This window comes from Anas acuta, chromosome 2, assembly GCF_963932015.1.
Source record: "Anas acuta chromosome 2, bAnaAcu1.1, whole genome shotgun sequence".
In the NCBI taxonomy this organism is placed as follows: Eukaryota; Metazoa; Chordata; class Aves; order Anseriformes; family Anatidae; genus Anas; species Anas acuta.
Window position 1 is genome coordinate 31,747,810 of NC_088980.1, and position 25,045 is coordinate 31,772,854.

A 25,045-nucleotide genomic window follows, 5' to 3' on the forward strand; every position below is an offset into this window, starting at 1 on the left:
TAACTCCTCAAAACAACATGACACTCTACTGGTTCCACAGATGAAGTTGCAGTATATTCTCTACTACATGAAGAACAGTGTGATATTTTTTTAAAACTAAGTTAGCTAGAGAAGGCACAAACATCCACAGAACAAGCTAATTGTTTAAAAATAACTACCAAGTTACTTTAAATACTACTGTGTTTTTTCTTCTGTCTTGCTTTTCCCCCTAAGTGTCATTCTGTTAATATGTAAACTCCCTGACTTCACACTAGAATGATTCTAGGAAGTGTTAGGAACTTGTCATCAATACTCAGAAATCATCAAAAAGGTAAATTAAGCTCAGATCAACAAAATGGGTTTCCCCTTTTCTCCCTGTGTACTTACCTTTTCCCGTACTGCAGATTTCCTCAAGAGGCACACATCTTCAAATAGATTTACAGATGTGCTAATAAAAAGCTTCATTGTTTGAGCAGACTCATTTTCCATGGCTCTGATTGAAATTTAGGAAAAAATAAAAAAATAAAAATAAATTAGTCTGTGTTCTAGAAGAACAGCTTTCTCTTCTCATGCTGAAACTTCAGTATGCAAAAACTTCTCTGAAACCATTATCTTCTGCCCAGATCACGACTTAGGCTATTCCGTGTAATCCTCTGTTCTCTATTATGGAAATAAGGAACTGTAAGAGACCTAATTTGCCTATTAAATGGAAATATTTAATGTCAAAATAAAGCCTGTCATAGTTTTGTGGGTGAATTTTGCATTTTTTAGCTACCATTTCTAAAGTGAATTAATTAGTTGTATTCAATAATTGCTACGCAATGTAACTTTTCTTTACCAGTTTAGGCTATTACTGGTCTCAGGACTGTTTTGAAGATATGAAAGTTTCTAATACATAAAAATTCAAAGAACATGTGAAAAATAAGTTTAATTCCAATATATTTTTTTAAAAATAACACACTAAAAATGAGAGACAATGGCTCTTCTAATAATGATGGACTTGGCCATTTCTAAACTCTTGTTACAAATACAGAAGATAAAGGTAAGGAAATGTCTCATTGAAGCAGTGCCATTTATCAGAGAAACACAGGCTTTAATGAAAGAAAAATGAGACCAAAATGTAGTAATTGTTACACAAAAGGAGATTCGCAAATGAAAAAAGTCTGGACTGTGAATTGGGCTATAGGAATATACCACAAACAGAAGTAAGCAAAATAATAATAATAATAAAAAAAACTTGCTAATGCAAGTACTAATTACTAAAATATTTTGATACTTTCAAAAGTGACTTTGTTGTTGTTGTTGAGTTGTGGTTCCACTGGGTTCTCGATATACAAAGCAGCAGCATTCCAGGAACTTCTCTGAAACCATCAGCACCCAAACCTGTTTGAATTCGGCAGTAGTTGGATAATTTAGGCCTTTCTCAGAATTTTGGCCTTAAATCAACACCACAAGGATTCACAAGGATAGTTGTTTTGATGAAGTAAAGAAAATACTATAACAGAGTACATGGTAGTACTTGGTAGTCCTGTTATAAATAGGAGTAGATGCAACCTTGGGAGGTAGGTTAATCGATCTATCAGAGCAGAGTAGGAATGCTGTGCCAGGTCTGCAGTCTGTTGCTGTTAATTGATTTCAATGTGATGTTTGGCCTTTTCATAGCAGCAGTGATATTGCTAACTCATGCTCACCTTTTAATAGCATATATCTCTAAGCTCCTACTTCAAAGTAACATTATCTAAACATTGCATATTTTTGCACTCTTTTTGCCCAAGTGTGATGTTTTCACTTTCACTACTGTATTTCACCTTTTTTTCAGGTTTTCCTGGTAATTTGTCAACACCTTCTGAGTTCTGATCTTGTTCTCCAGGCAGTTCCTTCTAGGACTGTCTTTTCCTCAGGTACAGTAGTTTGCTGTATAACTCTCTATTCAACCATCCAGGCTGCACAAAGCATTGATGAGAATGTGAGATAGGCCACCTTTACATTTGTTATGTCCCTTCATTTTGCCAGTGAAAAATATGTCTTTTTAAGGTATATTACACAAACGGTTTGCACCCGTTTCTGGCAGTTTCACCTAGACCATATTTGCCCTGCTTCCATGTAAAATAGTGCTGGTCAGTGGGATTTCTTCATTACACCAAGTTTTAGGAAATCTATATATTCTCCTAAGAGCAAGGCCTTTTATAAAGGAAAATTAATGAGTTTGACATAAGTCTTTGTAAAAACGTCAAGTTGTCTGCAGTTTGTGTTTGTTTTTTAAAATTCAGTTCTGTATCCTAAAGATTGTTCTTTTGCTTTATATCATAATTATTCTGAACAGTAAAGTTAATAACAGTTCTAGACTTTATCAGCCCTTATCATTATTGTATTTTGAACATAGGCATTATGTTTACTTTTTGTTTTCCAGTCACTTAGAAATGTCTCTTTGTCATTCATAAATTTCTAAATATACTTGATAAGTTTTGCAGTTGTGTTGATCAGGTTTTTATGTATTTGATGGTGAAGTTCATCTAAAATTGAAAACTTACTCCTCTGTTCCTGATATTAATTTTCTAGGCCTTTGCTATCAGTTGGTTGTCTTACTAAAGACATTTAATTAAAGAAGACTTAAAGCATGTTGACCTTCTTTGTTCAATAGCAGACCAGTATTTTGCTTGCTCATCACCTTATTATTGCTTATTAAATTATTTCTTGTTACCTTTGGTTTCTCTTTTATTATTATTTTTATTTATTTTTTGCCCTGCCTGTCTGTGTTCTTTTATTCTGATAATTACAAGTTAACCCAGTTTCTAATTTCTCCCTTTCTTTCACCATATGTTCCCTTCAAATTTTTGATTTTTTTGAGGAATTTGTTATTTAGGCTGGTATGTTTCTTTCTACCCTTACTGTATTTCCTCTACTTTGGGATAATGTATATGTGTGCTATTTTTGTTTAATGTAATTTATCTGAGGAAGTACCTCTTCTGCTTTCTTTTTTTTTTGTTTTCCTTTCCCCTCTTCCCTCCCCCCCCCAGGGTCTTTTTATATTATTTATTTATTTGTTTATTTATTCCTTAGGTTGATCTTTTTTTCTTAGTTTTCCTTATGTCACTATGATTGTATCAACCAAATCTCTGCCTCTGCTGAAGTGTACCTGTTGTTAATTTCCATCTTCACTTTCTAAGGATTGTGAACTCTTCAGTTTCACCTTTTTCATCCAACTTGACAAGGACAGAAACCTTGCTATTCTTACTAGTTACCCTTTACTGCTCCTAATTACATTTGGGAGAATCTCCCATTACCTGTCTTCTCCATTTTCTGTATTAAAAACAAACAAACAAACAAAAACTTGACACACATTCCAATAGGTTGCTAGGAAATCTGTGTTTTGCTGTATGTCTACCCCAATGCCATTTATAAATATGGCACTACCCTAAACTAACATCTAAAATGCATAGTTCTTTTCATAGTTCTTGTAAATATGAATAACAGCTTACCTGTGTTAAAGCTGTGGTTATAATTCTGAGAAGCTAGTTGCATATTGGATTCCTCCATAAATGTTGTTTTTGCAAAAATGTTTGCAAACTTTTCTGTCCATTGATTTGAGTTTGCTTCACTCCAGCATGCAATTTGACTTACTCCTCTGCAAAAGACTTGCAATAATATTTTTGTAAAAGATAGTATTGTTACATTCGTGTGGAAAAAGCATCTCCCAGCAAACTCCTTTTACTTCTTAGTTAAAAAGCTTTAGCCATGAGAACTGAAATGCTAGCTTATTTCTCACTGCATCATTTATTCATGTGTGTGAAACACAATCTGTAGACAGATCTAATGGCTTGTGGAAAATTAGCATTGAATTACTGGGCAGTGGTGCTACATTAGTGTAGTGTTCCTTTCAGAACATGTTTTACTTTAGGTAAACTTGCATATCCTGAGCTATTTTGTTCATGGAGCTGAACGTTACAGAACAAGCCTTATGAGAAAACAACAAAGAGAAAGTACCATTTAGGCAAATGGTTAATTTTATCTTTGTTTTGCCAAGTCACAATTCATTGTTTTTCTTGATGGTGCAAAACTAATTGGCTCTTATCAGAGTTACATTACCTCCAAAGGCAGATAAAATTAATGCAAAGTAAACATCACCATGATCAGAGAGTGTCTGATGAAAGGGGAAACAGACTTGCGTGAAGTTGATGCAGAAACCCACAACAACCTCTCTCAGAATTATAAATCAGGAAGTTCTCCAGGTTATCAGCTACTTCTCTACTTCATTATTTTGTATTCTCTGTTTTAACCTCAGGTCACCTTTAATACATCTGCTCTGTAGTGATTAATATTACTGTTGAAAATAAACTACGGAAGAGCAGTGCTGTACTGCATGACTAATTAGTCTATCATGCTACTTGTTTACAGCTTTTAAAAATGTTTCTCTTCACAGAAATAAATCAAAGCATGGTAAGCCCCATTTTGTATGTGAACCACCATCGTGTCTGACTGTGCAACTTTCAAGACATGTGCCCTTGTCTTTCAAGAAATTATAATTTGAACTGCAAAATCTTCAGCCCTTTATTTTCTTCCATTCAATCTCTTTAACACTTGCCATGTTTGCAGAAAGCTTCTGTTTGGGTCTGGGAATTATATGACTTTTTTCCTGGAAATGTTCGCACTTGAACAAAGCTATGTACCAAATTTCTTCTAAGAAATCTAAAATAACTTTGACAACAGGCAACCAATACTGAGTCTGAAGGGATCAAGGAGTACAGGTCATGTCCACTGAGAGGTCAGGACTGTCATTTGCCTTTATAATTTTAAAAATGAAAATGCCAATAACTTTAATCCCAAACTTCAAAAGAGTACAGAAACACTCTTGGAAAAACAGAAATTTCAAACTTAAGGAAACTCGTATTTTTTAATCAAAATTTGCAGTTTTCTGTGAAGCAGGTAAAATTCTATAAAATATGAAGGAGGGTTTATATCTACATGGGATTTGTATTTAGAGACTCAACAGCTGCTCTGTTCAAGACACTTGATTTTAGGGAATGTGATCTCTAACAGGTTCAGGGTCTCTTATGGGGAAAAATGTCTAAGAATTATTAAAACTTGCAAAGAAGTAGGAAGAGTTCAGATATCGTTGTGCTCCACAAGCTTATACACTGACACTTAACTCTGCAAAGATGTAGAAGACTCACGGAGAGGAAATAATGCATTATTAATGCACTGGTGACTGGACAAGAAGTTTGGGGCTTAAAATGTAGGAGAGGAACTTCTCATGAACGTGTATGTACCTGAAAGACAGGGGAAAGAGGAGCATCTCTTCGCAATTATGTCTGGACAAAGGCTCTTTTTCTGATACCCTTTGTCACAGAGGATCCAAACAAGACCTGTTTGTTCTCTAGCAAAGAATACACCGGAGATGACAGACTTAATTAGATGTATCTGTAATTAATATTTCCTATAGTATTTAATATGTGGAATATTAAGTACATCAAAGAACATTAAGATTTGTTCTGAGAACTTGACTGAATCCAAAACATTATGAAAAGTGGGAATTGGGAGTCTCCATTCTGTATGTCAGCATGTAGAGCAGAGAGAAAAAATCTAGAGAATAAAGAAGTTACTTGAGGAAAGTGATGAAATACATACATCCAGCTTTCCGAAAGAATATTCTGTTAGGATTGTAGGTGATGCAGAGAAATATGCAGAAATCAAAAACACAAATATAGGAGTATTTCATCTCAAGTTTATGGTCAGTTCTATTTTTTTGTTTATTTTACATGCAATTTTTTTTTCATTGTCAGTCCTTCAAACCACAGTCTGTCTCAATTTCTTTAAAAATGGTACATGATTATTTAAATGGTTTTACCATCAGCTTTGTCTCTTTTTGTGTAACATGGTGGGTGGCTTGCGTTGCAAGCAGTACACTGTTTGTGTTATGTCTTTGCAAAGATAGAACATTAGTATATAAATGGGGTGCTGGCATTCTGGACGGATTAAGCTGTAGAAGTTTTGCTTTGTAAGATGAGGATCTGCCCAGCATTCACTGATAATTCCCAGAAGCTCATGGAGGCTACATTATCAGATAGGGGCTTTGAGATATTTCTGCTCGGTGTAGGGCAGTGGCCGCCTTGTAGGCTGCAGCATGTCTCCAAACTGCATAGGCCTTTCTGCAAGGCATCAGAGGAAAGCTTCAATGAGGCCAGTCCACTCTAGGTGTAGGGATCAAACAGACGTCATCAAGTAATCAAACAGATGTCATAAGAGGTTGTGTAACTATCGTGATTAGATGTTTCTGAGAGCAAAGCAAGGCAAAACCTCTCTCAACAATGCTAAGGCACAGTGGATCTAAAATAGGAGCATGGGCTAGATAACATCTTGAGGTTCTTGAAGCCCTCTTTTTGAGATCGTATCTTTTACTTCCTAAAATCCAGCACCCACAGCATTTTACTGAAAAGAAATTGCATTCCACTTAATATTGTTGACATGTGTATGAAAATACTCACTTCCAAGTTTATCAAGTTTCACATAAAAAAAGAACATGATAAAGACAAACTGTACTCCTGTATCCATGACACTATTTTTCAATGAAATGCAATTTCACCTTACAGAGATCATTTGCAGAGCAGGATTCAAAACAAATCTGTTGCCAGTGTTCTTGTGTAGTCATCTTTCTAGTCACAAAGTGCAATCCCCACTGTATTTAAGAGCAATGAACAACTGCAGCTGCATTCCCTGCAACAGAACAGGCAAACAGAATGTGAAACCTTTTTCAAATAGCAGCTAAGTCATCCTGTAATAAGGGGATGAAAGGGGGGCAAATGTACTCGAGAAACAGAGGGATTTCAGATAACCTTTTTTTTCTAGTTTAAATGCAATTTCTTCTTTGTTAATCCATTATTGGCCCATTCTAGTGTGTATATGTCTGAATCTGACAATCTTACTGATTGTATGTTATGTATTTCCCAATTCTTTTCCCTTTCTGCAGCACCTTCGTGAGCAAGCCTCTGTCTTTCCATTTCCATCAAGACCAGTTTTTATCTCACATGGAGAAGCCTTGGTTGCAGGGACACTTAGCTGATGCCTCTGGCAAAGACCCAAAACTCCTTCCCATCGCTTCCTAGCAGATAGCGAATGTCAGGCCCTCTGCTGCTCGGATGGTCAGTAGCCTGCTTGCACCATTTTGCCTCATGTTAGCATCTATGTATCATAGCAACATACAAGAATGCTAAGCATGTATACTAATACAGTGGTGGTTTGTTACAAAGAACAATCAGAGAATTCCTCAATCGACTCTTGCATTTGAATGATTTTTATGTGCAAATGCTGATTCACAAAGCAGGTTTTCCACATCAGGTACAGAAATGTCTGCTAGTATTAATCCCATTTCTAGATGAGCAAAATGACCTCTTTCTGCCTTAAAATATATGACTATATCACCTGCTCTTCAGTCATGCAAGGAGAAACAAGTTCTGCAAGGTGATTGTGATGAGGGCAGGTCAGCTGGTTATTTTTAGCTCAAGCTAGCACATTTAGCAAACTCTCACAAGAGGAAACATTTTTTACCTGCAGCTGATTAGCATTCAGAGCTGCACAACTTCATCCATTTAAGCGTCAAAACAGCTATTTTAGTCTTATTCTTACAACCAAATGCTTGCTGTTCAGTATTAGGAAAAAGGTGCACTCAGATGAAATGGCATAATATGCTTCCGATCCAGAAAGCTAAATGCAAATAGTGATTACCAGTCTCTCACAGTGGAATAATAAGCACACAAACATTAGCATTGGAACAGAGTTTACCCTCTGTCACTGTGAAGGCTTCAGCCATTAAAACTCTACCAGAGTACAGAATGGAATTTTCCATGTATTTTTTTTTAAGTTTTCTTTTAATGGAAGCTCCCATTACAAGTTCAAAAGCCTTTATTTAGCTGTCATTAGGATATTGTTTTAGGACAAGCAGGATTTCTTTTAACTGTGTTCCTTGACCTGGCTGCACAGGTTCACACATCAAAGACTTTCTCTTCCTCCCTACTCAGCTAACCAGACACACGTACCCCAGGGAGAATGGCAGATCATCTAGAAAGGCTGGAAATATGACCTATGGTGTTATATTAATTGCATACCTTGACAGAGTCGTGTGGGAAATGCTCTCAGAAGGGACCTCACAAAAATTGCTTCTGCTAGCTGTTGTCTCCTGGATTTGTTTCCATTACAGAGTGAGATTCTACCTGAAAAAATAGATAATGCAAGGAATCATAAAAAAAAAAAAAAAAAAAAAAGATGGGGAAAGAAACAATGTTTTGTTTAATAACTGCACAGCTGTTACACTTGTTTAAAAATGTAAACTCAAATAATATTTTTAAATTGCTTCTTGTTTACCAGTAAAGGGCAGAAATATTCTTTCTCTTTCAGAGAAAGGCAACCTGTTTAGAATACAAAAAATATCATTCAATTTTTTAATCAGTTCTCCTTATGGGTACTTGTTGGCAATAAGTATGATAATCAAATCTGAATGGTTGAATTCTAAGATCAAAAGGGTACTGTCATTCACTTTCCAGTTGCAGTAGGTGCTGCGCATTTATTTATCAGAGACTCCTCGTATCCTTGCATGCCATTTTTTGTTCCCATCCATTGTAAAGGTCTCCTGAAATCTGCTTCCTTCTGTCCACTGCCCTGTCAAGAACTCCCCACCCTTTTTCCCAGAATCCCAGCCTGATATCCCTTTTGTTTCCCTGCCAAGGTTCCTCCATGTGTTCTGGGTTTTTCTTCCTTATTCTTGCTGCCCCAGAAAGTCCTTTAAATCCCTCTTCTTGTGCTACTCTCTATTTTCCAGATTTCCTCTACCAATAATGTGGTTCTAGGTCATTCAGGATGCTAATGCTTAAAAACTGCATAGTGCAAATCAATAGCCAGATGAGGAAACCCTTGTTTCTCAGAAGGTGTTACTAACTGGCAAATAATTGAGGCATTCGTCTATCTTCAGTTACAGACACCTGAAGCTGCTGGATATCTGACCACAGTGTCAGCACTTGCTTCTGTCCTATATTGCTAATGTTTTCTCTTCCACTTTCCACTGAGCCCAGTAGCTACCTAAGGATAGAAGTCAAAAGTTCCACTGTGTTATCTGCAATAGCACATAGGTAGGAGACGGGCTGTGCGAAGCACACAACACCACTGAAACAAGAACACGGGAAAGTTCTTCATAAATGCAGAATATATAATCTGAGACAGATGCAAAGACAACAGCAAAACAGCATGTCTTTTTCTTTTGACTTCCCAGTGCACTTCTAAGTCAAGCTCCGGTCAGGAGGAAAGATTTAGTACATTTGTTGACCCCTGCAGCCAGCAGAAGAAGAGCTTGCCCCGCACGTCCTTAAAACCCCATCGCAGTACGGTACGATCAGGCCACATAGCACGCATTTCTTAGTGCCAGCACACTTGGTAAGGGCAGGCCAGGCAAGCAAGGCTAGATGTAGGGTTTGGGGACACCTCTTTGCATGTAGTCCTGCTTCTGTGCCACCACGACATAAATCGCATGTGAAAAACTACCAGCTCTGGTACCAGTGCTCACAAAAGCACAGCTCACTGTTTATTTTTTGTGAGCGTTCCTGTGAATCAAATTGGACTGCTGGATTGTTTTAGGAAAATAAACACAAGAGAACCGTGAGTGCTGCCAGAGTGAGTGAAAGCAATGCTGCTGGGGAGTGTTTGCTGTGGTAGTGGTGACTTTGAGTGCTCAGTACTTCAGGAAAGCAATTAAGACACAAACTCTGGCCTGGTAAGAGTTTAGGCTGTGTTTTAGGTGCAGCCCCTCCTGTACAGGCTGTTAATGCCCCCAAAGCATCACATTTCCTTCATCCAAAGCTTGCTTTCTGCTCTTAGACCAACAGCTCCTGTCTCCATCCTGCAGTGATGTTTGTGTGTGCCTCAGAAAGACTATATGCAGTGGACAAAAATTACATAGCATTTCTTCAGGGTAACAAAACAGAAAATACTAGGATCCTTTTGGATCCTCTTTCCTCTTTTTCACCTTGGTTCAGCTGAGTGCCCATCAACATCAGCTTGACGTTCTGAAATTTTCAGTGGTGTCAGTATCTTTATAGATGTGCTTATAATATTTCTGTTCAATTGCTGTTGGTTTCCTCAAGCTAATCATCATTCTCTTAGTCTGAAAAGTTCCAACTTCTGTCACTGGAAAAATACTGAAAAGAAAAAAGGAATAACAACAACAAAAATCCTTAAATCTGACTTGCAACCCCTAATGAGAAAAGAGAAAAAAAATCTGTCATCTCATTCAGAAAGAAAAAATGCTTTTTTTTTTTTTTTAAAGTGAAATAAATGCTTTCCCTAAACATGATCGCAGTTGACAAAATGCTGGATGTTTAGGTGGCAATTATAGCTCTTTCAGAGACTGTCAAATCTTGTCACAACACATGTTATAAATGAGGACAGATTTAGACATCCTTTATGACAGTTATGTGTAGGATGTGGATGGTTGGCAGTTAAATTTCAAATGCAAGGAAATTTTCCTTCCAATAGATCTTTGCTTGTTTATTAAGAGGGAGTTACCGTGCACTGAATCTTGTATCTACCATGTGCAGCTTTTCATCCTTACAGCTTTTGACATTTCACTTTAACTTTCCTTTTTGACAGCCATCTGAACATTGTTTTAGGTAAAATGTAACCTTCAGTGCTCTGGAGCTGTATGAAATTTTTAAAGCTCACGGTGTTTTCATACTGAGATTACTGTTGGAAATGTGTCATATTATACATGGATGGATAGATAGTAAGAAAGCAAATAACATAGATGGTAACAATAATGATTGAAGGGAGCCGCTTCATGATGCATGCAGAAAATGGGATAATGCAGAAGTCCACATTTATCATGAGATGTATAAAATGTTGATGATGTATTTGTAATAATAATGTGCATCACAAAGCACAATTCATATGATGATAGACTACACGGGTGTCATTAAAGCCAAGCCTGACATGGATTTTGAAGTGGTTCTGATGTTAACAGCTCCAATGGCATGGGGAGAAGAAAGAGAAGAGAAATCCCAGAGCCATGGAAGAGTCCTGGCAGGGTCAGACAGAACTTTTTTAGAAGCTCCTATGGAGAGCGTGCTGGAGCAGCCTAAATGTCACATTTTCTAAGTGCAGCATAAGCCTTTTTGACGGCACCAGCCTCACTCTGCTAACCGGCATTGACATTGACAAGCTTTGCATGCACCCTTTCTGCAAAGCCCAATAAAGAGATGGGAAAGGGCTAGGCAGCATTTCCCAGCTAGGTGACATACGGCGTATGCTACGCTATGTGCAGCTAGTAGAGAGGGGAACTATACCTCCTTTAGCCCCCGCTCCAAATTCTAATAATCCTTTGAAGCTTCTGGCAGCATCTCCTCCTCCTGAAAGAAACTGGTAAGAGGAAAAAATCTGTTTGCCCATTTTGTAGTCCTCCCACACTTGAATATGGTAGGCTGTAGACTAATTTTTATGAATGATGGCGTATAAAATCCCAGTGAGTTCGGTAAGTGTGATTCTAACGTTTCCTAGAGATAGTAAAGAAGAGATGTCATCTACGGTATCAGGACCTTGTGACTCTTCCATTTAGCTATAGCAGTGTAGCATGGCAGAATTATTCACGTGCATACTGCAAGGCAGCTACTTGAGATTGCTGGACTGGGACCAAAGTGCTCATTGCGTTGGAGGACTGAGCCCATAAACTGGAACACTGTGGGCAGCTATACCTTTGCAGAGCTGAAGTTTTTCTACTTTCTATTTTCATAAGAGTGGCAGTATTATGTAACTAAGAGATAGATGAACTTGTGCTCATTCCGAAAGATCATAAAATACTCAGAAATATTTGTGGAAGTCTGCCTTGAGTAACACAGCTTAAGCCCTTGAATTCTGAATGGGTAGCTCTCCTGTTTCTTTCCAGTTACAGACCATTCACTTAGGCCTAATGACATGCATCCAAATAAAAGCTTGCGATAGCACAAATGTGAAAATAAATGTACTGTTTCTATGCTTCAAGACATCAGCATTTATTGCCTCATTTGGGAAAACAACAGACTTATTTGGCTCATTTATACTCTACACGAATACTGTTTTGAGACAGGGACCTGTGTCTTGCATCTCAGAGATCTTCATGAACAGGGCCATATGCTTCCAGGCATCCTCCCTTCTATTCACTTGACTAAAAAATGCAAAGGGTCAAAAGATTACAGGATGCCTCAGGTATACATAATTAATTTACTCATAAGCTGCTAAAAAGTAAGATAGCCACAGCTTTTTTTTTGATTTGTTCAGTTCCTAACTGAGATGACTTCTTAGGTCGCCTCTTGATTTCAGAGGTTAACTTACTGTGTGTGAATAAATTCTACCTGACAGTCTCTCTCCTCACTCACTTGACCGGTGAAACCTTTCTGATAATATTACAAAAAGTTTGCCTATTTGAGAAGTATTTTGGAGTATTTTTAACTTCAAGGAAATGTCATATTTGAATGTATGCATTCAGAATAAAAGAGAGTTTGTTACTTCAAAAGGTAATCTTTAAGTAATTGGTTTCACACCATCTAATTTTACAGTTTTATGCAATAATCCTGATTGTGATAGTGACTCTCAAATTAGAAATACCAGCAATTTCAGCCCCTTTTAGTGTCAGGAAACTAATTTTTAGGATTATAATTATTTGAGGCTTTGTCAGACTTGTTCTGTTATTTGTATTCATGCATTTCTAATTACAGAAAAAAAAAATAAAGAAGAAAGATATCCTCCATAAAGATAAGCAACACATTCTTGGATGATATTTGTAATGGATCCATTAACTGAACTTGACAAAAACTAAAATGCAATAGCAAAATATTCATCTTAAGATGGATGCACTTTAAGCCTTCTTTCAATAAATATCTGTCCTTCGGGGCAGATAGATCTTTTAAGGCCCAGGGATATCAGTATTTCTATGCCCAACCTGTTCAAAATCTTGACTGCCAAATTGTCATATTAAAAAGACTTACAAGTCCTAGCTGATGGCACTGCCTTTGATGCTGGGGAAAGGAAAGGCTACAATGCCATTCTGTCACTATTTCTGCTCCTAGTGCCAGGGTGGTGGCAGAGGTCAGCTGGGTCAAAAAGGCATTCAATGAGAAGGGGAAGTTTAACCCCTCTAGTTCATTCCTTGATGTCAGTGCTAAAGCAGGTGAAGGCGCAGATGTCTGGAAGCCCTTTTGCATTGTCAGGACCCTGAGCTATACTGCCTCTGCCTCCCTCCCCCAGTTCCCTCACCCTGCCCAGGACCCCATTCTAGTCCTCTGGGTTGGATTTTGTCATCCATTAGGTGAAGGAATCTGAATGGAATTGGCAGCATGAGGGATCACATCTCCAGCATTCACATCTGCTTCTCAGCAAGTCCTACATGGTTTGCATTGTGAAACCAAGAGCAAAAAAGATCTTATCAAAACTTGCTTTGTTTCATTGAGATCAGGAGGAAAAACACGTTACTATACTGTAGATTTGGATAATTAATTCTGTGAACCTATATTTGAAAGGATTTGGTGTAAACCACAAGAGCAGCACTCAATAGTGAAGAAATGACTATAAAACTCTTTACACTCCAGCTGCCCACAGCTGGATTTGGAGGTTGCTTTGTATTTCAGCTTCTCAGACTACCATTAAAAACTGCCTGCAATTGCTGGTAAATAAAATCTTCTTCTGCACTGCTACCCACAGTATGGGCCCAAAAATGCACAGCATGGTTGGAGGATATTCATGCCCAGTATGCAATCAAATCTTGAAGAGTTGCGTGTTAGTCTACAGGCTCTGGATGAAAACATAACGGCCATTGCTTATCTTTGCAGTTTGCTGTGACAGGATGACATCTTAAATTTATCAAGATGCTTGGTGATCTCAGTGCAATAAAGAGCAATAGAGAAAACATAGGGAAAATGTATTTGTGGAGTTTTGTTTTAGACAGAACAGCAGGGAAAAAAATTTAAAAAATCTCACAAACTAATCAGACCTCATGGTTATCAAAGTGATCCCTGTTCTTTTCAGTCAGTGTCTGAGCAGTCACAAGCAGACCAGGCATATTCTGCATATTTTTACAGGGACTATTATTGATCACTTTCTGTTTTTCACATAGACAAATATTTTTACATTTATTTATTTACAAATAACAGTAAATGAATAGAAACTTTCCAATCAATAAATCTTTGCTTAACATAAAACTTTACAGGTGAGCTTAAGATTTTCTGGAGTTTTAGTTGGAGTGACTACTTAAATTGCACAGTTGTATTCCTCATGAACAAAACACAACATTTCTTACATTCAAACAAGGTTATGAAAATAGATGTATGTGCAAAATGAGTTCTGTAACAAATAATGTTATTACTATTTCATTGGCTTTATTTCCAAACAGACCTGAATATTCTCCAGTAGCTACACTGCATGCAGAAAAGGCTTAGTGCAGAAATCATAGCTCCTCTGCCTTACATACAAAAGACAAATACAGAAAGAACAGGCTTTCTCTATTTTCTTCTGCTTCTGTAATTCTAGTACTGTACCTCAGTGGAATAGGAGGAGTTACAGAGGTTATGTACAGGTGAGTTTTATTATACTCCTAAATTCCTTTTTCCATGAAAAAGGCCACAGTAGGTTGAGATAAAAATTCTCATTTCATACAGAGACATGCACGCTTTCCAGCTCTCAGCTGTAACCTGGAATATGTATGTGCATGTTATTTATACTCATGTATAAATATGATACATACATACATATACGAAATATACCTCTACGATGCAGATCATATGGATATGATATAAATTTATGTATATATGTGACATGAATCTTGTAAGATGCTACACAGCACAATTTATAAATATTCTCTTTAATAATCATTAGCACAAAGGAATAACTAAACCTCCAACCCCCTGAATGTTTTACCTCTACAGAATAGGTGGTATTCAGGGAGCAAGTACGTTTTTCTCTTCAGGGTAAAATACATTGTGTGAAATCTTTCAGAAACTGGGCATTCATGCAGTACAGCAAGTACGTGTGACCTCTACAAAGTTATTCGACTATGTGTGAAAGAAATGGTAGGCTGATAAAAGTTAAATGTGGGTCTCTCGTCAGCACCACTTCTCGGATTTCTTTAGCTGAGAAACAGTAATTGTGGCAAACAACCAAAAATAAAAGAACAATACACAATAGTAAACACACACACACACACACACACAAAATAGACTGGGATATTAAAAATAGGCTAATCACTAATGGGAGTTGTTTTGCATGTAAAAGACACCCCTTGTCTTTTCACTGAAATAACTTAGGCCATTTAGATTCATCAGGAGACTGTCAATGTTGTAAAATCAAATGCATTAGTATTGTCAGCGTCCATACTGTAGTGTTAAAATTGCAAAATGCTGCAATTATAGAAAGAGTATCCATTTGATAGTCTTGAACACAATGCATTGCCTTGATGGCATATGCATTTTTAATTGGATATTAACTTTAGAAATCCAGAATCATAGTAGAGATGTCTCTCCTTGACAGCCTATGAATGAGAAGGGCTATCTCCTGTTAACCTGGCTGTAATAAAACCATGTAATAAAACCAAACCCTGTAAGGAAAGAATAAAAGCAGTAGACACCTCAGGTGGGATCCACCTCACCTCATTTTGGGCACCTATAATTGAATGAAGCGTTGCTCTGCTGAGGTATCTCTCTCTGCTGCCTGAACAGGGAGCCTTGGGTAATGCAGTCATCTAGTGAGGGCAAATGAGTTCCAGCTCTTGTGTGAAAGCAAGATGCTGATCCAGATTGCTGTTTGTAGGATGTGTCTGTTGGAGGATGCTGAGACAGTGTGATAAAGAAACATTTCTTGACGTCCGTTGGAGAAGGAAAGACTCAGTGCTGCAGGCAGCGAGGCTCTGTGACTAGTTGGTTTTGACAAGAACTGATGGTGCTCCGTACCTCATGTGATTGCAAGTGTAGCGTGTTGCCTTCCTCACGCGTGCCGAGTGCCTGCCGTGTGGTGCTGAGCAACCTCATATCTCATTAAAGTCATTGGATAGAGCCTTCAGCTATCTCATCAGATGAAGCTGCACTATTTATACGCTGAGAGCATATGCATACTGTACTATTAGTGCTAATATTTTTGTCAGAACACTTTTTTGAAGTAAAATGTGAGAACATTTGTGGGCAGTAATCACAAAACAGGGTTGACAGCTCCTTCCTTCTCTTACTCAGTCACAAACGTTTTTCCCTTCAACACATCATGTAATGTAAGTGGAACTGGTCATTTTCAGAAACCAGTGTTATTTGGTTGATAATATGTGAATACCAAAAGGGAGCTGACAAGGTTATCACCAGGTAGAAACTGATAACAGCAGGCTGCCTGCATCCCTATCTTAAATTGAAAGGGGAGCTGCACAGCCTGACAGCAATACCTGGGAGGGGAGCATATACTGCATTTGTAAAAGTTCGTAACAGATAACTAAGCCCCTCTCTTTCATCACCACCTGCCTAGGAGTTACAGGGCAATTTTTATTCCATTAACAGTCTTCCATAGCCATGGAAGTCAACCAGTAATATGAAATACATACTTTAATGTTTATGAAATATGAAATACATACTTTATATTAATATGAAATACATACTTCAATGCCACAACAATGTTTAAGTCAACCAAGACAACAGAAACATCTACAGCACTGTTCACCTACCCCAGCTGGAAAAGCCAAAACCATGTCAACGATAATCTTTCTTCATAGCTGAGAACTGTGCAATAAAAGTTCTCTTTCCATGGACATCCTGTTTCATATTGCCCTCGTGGCTGAGCTATGGGATCTCGGGAAAGAAAAACTACTGGGTATTGGCATTTCAGAACAAGAGGTAAGAAACCACAGCAAGAAGTAATAATGTCACTGAATTGTTTTGTCCCCCTCACTCGGAGTGGTGGAAGACTCACTCAGATATTCACGTGCAGCTGTTTGATGTGCTTGAACATCAGTGAGTCACCATCATGCACAAAGCTTATTGACACAGACTCCCAGTAGTAACTTCCACCTGTTCTCCATCACCGCTCTGTCATCACTATAGAGCGTGGGATAATAAAAAAATAATGATACAGCAGAAAGCTGAAACAAATCCTACCTGATGAATCACTACAGTAAGAAAGGTCTGTGTAATCTCAGGCTCATTCATTCCTTCAACCTATTATATCTGCTAACACTGTTAACTGTAATAAGCGCATGACAAAAACAGACGTAATTGTCCACCCCAAACAGCATGGTCAGGTCAGTTTTAATGTGTTCCTCAGAGAGTTCCTCTTCTCAAATTAAACACAGCTTGTTTTTTAAAAAAGTAGTTCAGTTAGGAACTAAAGATATTCACTTACAACATTTGTTGTCTTCTAACAATGATTATGAAGCAACAAATAAGACATACCAAGTACAAAGGCCAAGCATTTTCATTTTTTTACTTATTTAGCATTTTCACAAAGACTGATGAATACTGGAATTTTTTAAGCTAGATATATTTATGAGCTGTGGGCAGTTCTTGATATAGTTACAGTCTATCCCTGTTCGGATAAAATACATTTTCTATTCAGGGTAAATGAAGGACTATTTTAATGCCTGCTAGCTTAGTAATGGCAGAAGGAATAGAAATTGCCTTCCAAATTGTGGATAGTCAAGGCAAGGCTGAAGTGGGTGCTCAGATCTGTAAACTAATATTTGTACAATTAGATGTGAATACAGACACACTCCTTTGTTGGAACTGTACTTGCCGAGGCAATCGGCTCTGGGGCAGACGCGTTGTGCAGCTGAGCGGGGGATCAGACAGGCAGGGCTCATTTTTCCAGCACCAAGCCCACTCGAGGGAGCTGCCAGGACCCAGCAGCCCTCATGAGGCAGGTGAATGAGGAGAGAACGAGGTGGAGGCGGAGCCAGCAGCGCCCCCTCCCCGGCTTTTCAAAAGCTGCCCCTAGGGAGCGCGGTGACCAGGATGGGCACACAGCGCTTGGCGTGTGAGGAGGCAGTTGGCATGGCAGTTGGTGTGGCAGTTGGCGTAGGCAGTGTGAGCAGGCAGGCCAGAGCACTACCCCCCGCCTATATGAACGACTTCTCTAACGGCGGTCTACCACTAGCTCAGCTGCGATGGTGTACACCAGGCACAGAGCTCTCTCTAGGAAGTCTGTACACACCCAGACCGACTGCCCGCTCAAAACTGCGGCAGTTCAGGTCTCCGGGTGCAGGGAGTGCCTGAGTCTGTTGCTACCACCTGCGGGGGGCAGAGAGACTGTGCATGAGGTGCGAGCAGGTGGACGACCTGATCCGCCTCGTGGCAGAACTCAAGGAGGAAGTCGAGAGGTTGAGGAATATCAGGGAGTGTGAGCAGGAGACAGACTTGTGGAGCAACTCCCTGCACGGCCTGAAGGACAGGTACTGGGGTGAGACACCCCAAATGGGGGTGGACCCCCTGTTCTGTTGCTGTCGGGCAGAGGCAGGGGACCTAGGAGTTGAGGAGGAATGGAAACAGGTCCCTGCTCGACATCCCAGGCAATGCCCCCCCCCCCTACTGGCCCCACCTTCCCAGGTGCCCTTACGCAACAGGTTTGAGGCCCTGGAGCTTGAGAGACCGGTAGCTGAGGAAGAGGTAGAAAGTCTACCCAGGAGGATGGCAAGGGTTAGAAAGTCGACTCCAGGCCTCAGGACTGCCTCCACCAGGACAGAAAGAAGGGTGATTGTTGTGGGCAACTCCCTTCTCAGGGGAACAGAGGGACCTATTTGTCGGCCTGACCCTGCCCGTAGGGAAGTCTGCTGCCTCCCTGGGGCCAGGGTCAGGGACATTGCCAGAAAGCTTCCCAACCTGGTTCGCCCCTCTGACTATTATCCTCTTTTAATAGTTCAGGCTGGCAGTGATGACATTGAAGACAGAAGCCTGAAGACCATCAAACGGGACTTTAGGGGACTGGGACGGTCAGTGGATGGAACAGGAGTACATGTGGTGTTTTCATCTATCCCTACGGTGGCAGGGAAGGGTACAGAGAGGACATGGAAAGCCCACCTGATAAACACGTGGCTCAGAGGCTGTGTTTTAGAAAATTTTAGAAATTTTGTTTTTTTTGACCATGGGGCACTTTACTCGGCACCCGGCCTGATGGCTGCAGACGGGTCCCTATCTCTAAGGGGAAAATGGATCCTAGGCCAGGAGCTGGTGGGGCTCATTGAGAGGGCTTTAGACTAGGTGAGAAGGGGGACCAGGCTGAAACAAGGCTTGTTAAAGCTGTGCCAGGGGTAACAATGGCAAGGCTGTGAGAGAAGGCAATGCACCAGCTGAAGTGCATCTACACTAATGCATGCAGCATGGGTAACAAAGAGGAGGAGCTGGAAGCCATGATGTGGCAGGTGGGCTATGACTTGGTTGCCATCACGGAAATGTGGTGGGACCATTCTCATGACTGGAGTGCTGCAATATCTGTCTATAGGCCCTTCAGAAGGGACAGGCAGCATGGGAGGGGTGGTGGTGTGGCTCTCTATATCAGAGAGAGTTTGGATGTCGTGGAACTTGAGTCTGGGAATGATAAGGTTGAGTCCTTATGGGTTAGGATCAGCAGGAAGGCAAACAAGGCAAGCATCCTGGTGGGGGTCTGTTATAGACCACTGAACCAGGATGAGGAGACTGATGAGGAGTTCTACAGGCAGCTGACAAAAGTTGAAAAATCGACAGCGCTTGTTCTTGTGGGGGACTTCAACTTCCCAGATATACCCTGGAAGCACAACACAGCCCAGAGAAAGCAGTCTAGGAGGTTTCTGGAGAGCGTGGAAGATAGCTTCCTGACACAGCTGGTTAGTGAGCCTACCAGGGGAGGTGCCCCACTAGACCTTCTCTTCACAAACAGAGAAGGACTGGTGGGAGATGTTGTGGTTGGAAACTGTCTTGGGCAGTGACCATGAAATGGTAGAGTTCTCCATTCTTGGAGAAGCCAGGAAGGGGACCGGTAAAACCGCTTTATTGGACTTCCGGATGGCCGACTTGGAACTGTTCAGGACACTGGTTGGTAGAGTCCCTTGGGAGGCAGTTCTGAAGGGCAGAGGAGTCCAGGAAGGCAGGGCACTCTTCAAGAAGGAAATCTTAATGGCGCAAGAGCGGTCTGTCCCCATGTGCCCAAAGACGAGCCGGCAGGGAAGAAGATTGGCCTGGCTGAAAAGAGAATTGTGGCTTGAGTTTAGCAGGAAAAAGAGGGATTACAATCTTTGGAAAAGAGGGCGGGACACTCGGGAGGACTATAAAGATGTTATGAGGCAGTGCAGGGACAAAATTAGAAAGGCCAAAGCTCATCTGGAGCTCAATCTGGCTACTGCCATTAAAAACAAAAAATGTTTTTACAAATACATCAATGCAAAATGGAGGACTAAGGAGAATCTCCAGCCTTTACTGGATGCGGGGTGGAACTTAGTTACAACAGATGAGGAAAAGGCAGAGATACTTAATGCTTTCTTTGCCTCAGTCTTTAGCGGCAAAACCAGCTGCTCTCTGGATACCTGGTACCCTGAACTAGTAGAAGGGGATGGGGAGCAGAATGTGGCCCTCACTATCCGTGAAGAAATGGTTGTCGACCTGCTATGGCACTTGGATATACGCAAGTCGATGGGGCCATATGGGATCCACCCAAGGATACTGAGATAACTGGCGGAGAAACTGGCCAAGCTGCTTACCATCATTTATCAACAGTCCTGGCTATCGGGGGAGGTCCCAGTTGACTGATGGCTAGCAAACTTGACGCCCATCTACAAGAAGGGCTGGAGGGTAGACCCAGGAAACTACAGGCCTGTCAGTTTGACCTCAGTGCCAGGGAAACTCATGGAGCAGATTATCTTGAGTGTCATCACGCGGCACTTGCAGGGCAAGCAGGCCATCAGGCCCAGTCAGCATGGGTTTATGAAAGACAGGTCCTGCTTGGCCAACCTGATGTCGTTATATGACAAAGTGAAGCGCTGGGTGGATGAGGGAAAGGCTGTGGATGTGATCTACCTTGACTTCAGCAAGGCTTTTGACACCGTTTCCCACAGCATTCTCCTCAAGTAACTGTCTGCTCGTGGCTTGGACTGGCGTACGCTTTGTTGGGTTAGAAACTAGCTGGATAGCTGGGCCCAAAGAGTCGTGGTTCCAGTTGGAGGCCAGTCACTAGTGGTGCTCCCCAGGGCTTGGTACTGGGGCCGGTCCTCTTTAATATCTTTATCGATGATCTGGATGAGGGGATCAAGTGTACCCTCAAAAAGTTTGCAGATGACACCAAGTTAGGTGCGTGTGTCGATCTGCTTGAGGGTAGGAAGGCTCTGCAGGACGATCTGAATAGGCTGGACTGATGGGCTAAGGTCAACTGTATGAAGTTCAGCAAGGCCAAGTGCCAAGTCCTGCACCTGGGGCGCAATAACCCCAAGCAGAGCTACAGGCTGGGAGATGAGTGGTTGGAAAGCTGCCAGGCAGAGAATGACCTGGGAGTATTGGTTGATAGTCGGCTGAATATGAACCAGCAGTGTGCTCAGGTGGCCAACAGCATCCTGGCTTGTATAAGAAGCAGTGTGGCCAGCAGGTCTAGAGAAGTGATTGTCCCCCTGTACTCATCTCTGGTGAGGCCGCACCTCGAGTACTGTGTTCAGCTTTTGGCCCCTCACTACAAGAAGGACGCTGAGGTGCTCGAGCAAGTCTGGAGAAGGGCAATGAAGCTGGTGAGGGGTCTGGAGAACAAGTCCTACGAGGAGCAGTTGAGGGAGCTGGACTTGTTCAGCCTGGAGAAGAGGAGGCTCAGGGACGACCTTATCGCTCTTTATAAGTACATTAAAGGAGGCTGTAGCGAGGTGGGGATTGGTCTATTCTCCCATGTGCCTGGGGACAGGACAAGGAGGAATGGGCTAAAGTTGAGCCAGGGGTGTTTTAGGTTGGATATTAGGAAGAGCTTCTTTACTGAGAGGGTTGTGAGGCATTGGAATGGGCTGCCCAGGGAAGTGGTGGAGTCACCATCCCTGGAGGTCTTTAAAAGACGTTTAGATGTTGAACTTAGCCATATGGTGTAGTGGAGGACTTGTTAATGTTAGGTCAGAGGTTGGAGTCAATGATCTTGAAGTCTCTTCCAACCTAGACGATTCTGTGATTCTGTACATTTTTTGCTAGCAGGAAGCACGGACATCAGAAAATTAAGTAGACAATTAGAACAATAATTAGAACAACAAGAAAATACCGGATTATGCAGGTAGGACACAGAGGATTTGGGATCAAGAATGAAGGACGGCCTAGAAAAGCAAGGAAAAGGCTCAGCTCTGGTTAGTCTAAAGCTACCAGGAAATCTTTGAACAGACATCCAAGCCTTTGTCTTGGATCCTCTTTTTATGCAGTTCCCCACAGCATTAGGGGGAACTTAAAAACCTCTACTTAATGGGAGTGAAAGAAGCAGTTTTGGGGCACAGTGCTGCTCTGCAAAGGCAGTATAAGGGCTTGGCATTCTGAGCAAGTAGCTGGGTCTTGTCATTCATTTCATACTTAATACATCCAAGGAGACAAGATTTGTTTATATTCTCTGCATACAAATAGGTCTGGATCAAAAAATACATGACTCTATCGTGTTTCTAAGAAACAACCCACAAATTTCCAAATACTGGCTAACCACTGGCACTAAAAAAAGGGTAATAACATGTTTAATTTTAACCACCTGAATAGTCCTATCGAATGTAGGTATGTGTATACATTCCTGAAAGCCCAGGCACTGAAAGAGCTAATCGCACATTAAATTATCTCCAGTGCACAAGAAATGTATTTTTAAAGATATCTAAGTATACATAAAACTATTATTTTTAATAATAGTACAAAAATCTCTATTATATTTAGAATGTTGGTGTCTGCATTGATTTCTTTACATTGCCTGCTTCTGTAGCAGTTGAGTGGTTATTTACAAACTACGTAAAAGTGCCTGATCAGCCAAACCACTGTTCTTTTTTCAGGAAAAGAGCAAACACTTTCTGTAAACGAAATTGACAAGTATACCCGATCTGAAACACCTAAGATTTTCATCTTTATGACCCACTGAGCAAGATACTTACTAAAAGGAAAGCAGTCTTACCCAAAAGAAGACATTTAACTAATTCTCAGACACACTAACAGATCTAACAAATAAGTTAGACCCCAGCAAAAATCCAATATTTTTATTAGAGAAGAAACGAAATCTTGATATTTTAGAAAATTAATGTAAGCTTTTCTAGTAAAATACAAATAATTGCAACAGTAGACACTCTTGTAAGCATTAGTGTATATATATATATTAAGCGTATAGAGAGAATTGCACAATGATGGTTAGAAGAGACCACATACTTTAGGCACATGGTGCATGGATGTTCTTCACAAATACGAGGTATCCGTTGATTTCTTTTTTTTTAGGTACTGAAATCCCTTTGGAAAAAAAAAAAAAAAGTGACCTGAAGCATCTGACTGATACAGCTGAAAAGGGGCCAGATGAGAAGCAGCTGGTATTGATTTCTACAGAGGAGAGCAGTATGAATTGAACTTCTCAGGACTCTGAAGACAAAAAGCAGAGAGCCATGAGTTCCATTTAAAACTTGACAGGAACTTAAAGGCTGAACATCAGCTAAGTCTGAGGTACTTACTTGTCTTACGCAGAAAGTATGTGGCTGCTTCTTTGAACTTAAAGATGAATTTAAGTCATCTCTCTAAAGTATGTCTTGACGGTCTGCTCTGGATGTGACTAGCAACATAGGTGTGTTGCAAGACTGCACCATGGGAAAAAACGACTGAAAATTGTTGACTGCCATCAATAAATAAAATGATCTGCTGTCCAACAGTTGAGTAACAAAAATACATGAAAAAGGAGTAATTATTTCAGCAAAGAGCTGGCATACAACATCAGATAAATGAGTCAGACTAGCTTGTCATCTCTCTCCTGGTTTTAAGTACTGCTTCATGAGTGTTGTACCTCAGTGTTTTTTTAATACCTAAGGTTTAATAACTAAGTTTCCAGTGAAGTCATGGAACTTCAGAAAGCTATTTTTTCCATAGTACAAACAACACTAAAAAATCAATGTGAGAAATGGTTTACTGAATGTTACAGAATTTTGTATACATTAGCTTTTCCGTTGTTTTCAATATTTAAAGTGTTTCTAATTGACTGAGAAAAAGTGTTTTGTTTTTTTTTTGTTTGTTTGTTTTCTCCTCATAGGCCTTTCAAACTTTTCATGTGAGGAAGTAGTTGGTTAGAACATAAAATTGAATGTTAGATGAATTGTAAAGTTTTTATTATGGATTTTCTCTCACTGTCCCATATAGAAGTATTCAGTTATCATGAGGAACCATGAAGAAGATAATTTTCTATTTCTGTGTGGTTTCCAAAACCTTTGTGGCCCTCTTAAAAATTACCTTACTCATCTTTCATGTGAAAAATATATAAGCTTTTTCCATCCCAAATCCCAGTTACTGTAAATTAAGGTGGAAGTGATGGTCATCAAGGCTCTAATGGTCGGCAGACACCAGTTCACAATACAGCGGGGATGAAGCTAAAAGAATGATGTAAATCTCATTTTAGGGATGAGAATGTTCTAAGGAATTCAGTACCTCACCTTGGGTTTTATAAATTAAACTTACAAATTATAATGCAGGCTTGCCACATCCTTTTCTCACCCCTTTGACTTCCAGTAAATGTTTGCAATAACTCAGAAAGACAGTGATAAAATTGGGAACACTACATATGAAAAAAACAGCTACACATATCCACTCCAGCAAATCAGTCAAACCCATAAATCATTTTTGTTCAGTAGGATTAGGAGTTGATAATGGAGGAATGGCATAGGAATTCTGGATCTAGCAAAAGTAAGATAAAGGCTGCCTGAATATTACTGTGCAACACTTCATTATATTACTTAGCACTGAGTGGAACTGAGTAGGGTGAGCGCATCAGTCACCAAAACTTGAAGGTGTCTCAGAGAAGCCTGTCATTTCCAGCCTGAGCTCATGAGTTTCCAATGAAGCGTTAAAATAGTGACTACTCCTCTAGAATATAATTATAATGCCTATGCTTCCTTTGT

The 25,045-nt window shown here is 40.1% G+C and overlaps 1 long non-coding RNA gene across 1 annotated transcript; it reads right to left on the bottom strand.

The window, feature by feature from the left end:
- Positions 1-5,625: 5,625 nt before the first annotated feature.
- On the bottom strand, positions 5,626-8,449 carry LOC137851688 (uncharacterized). Its single transcript, XR_011093362.1, has 3 exons — positions 8,335-8,449; positions 8,079-8,183; positions 5,626-6,690 (listed from the first exon to the last, which is right to left on the bottom strand). It is a non-coding gene; the product is annotated as an uncharacterized lncRNA (long non-coding RNA).
- Between the last annotated feature and the right edge of the window lie 16,596 nt (positions 8,450-25,045).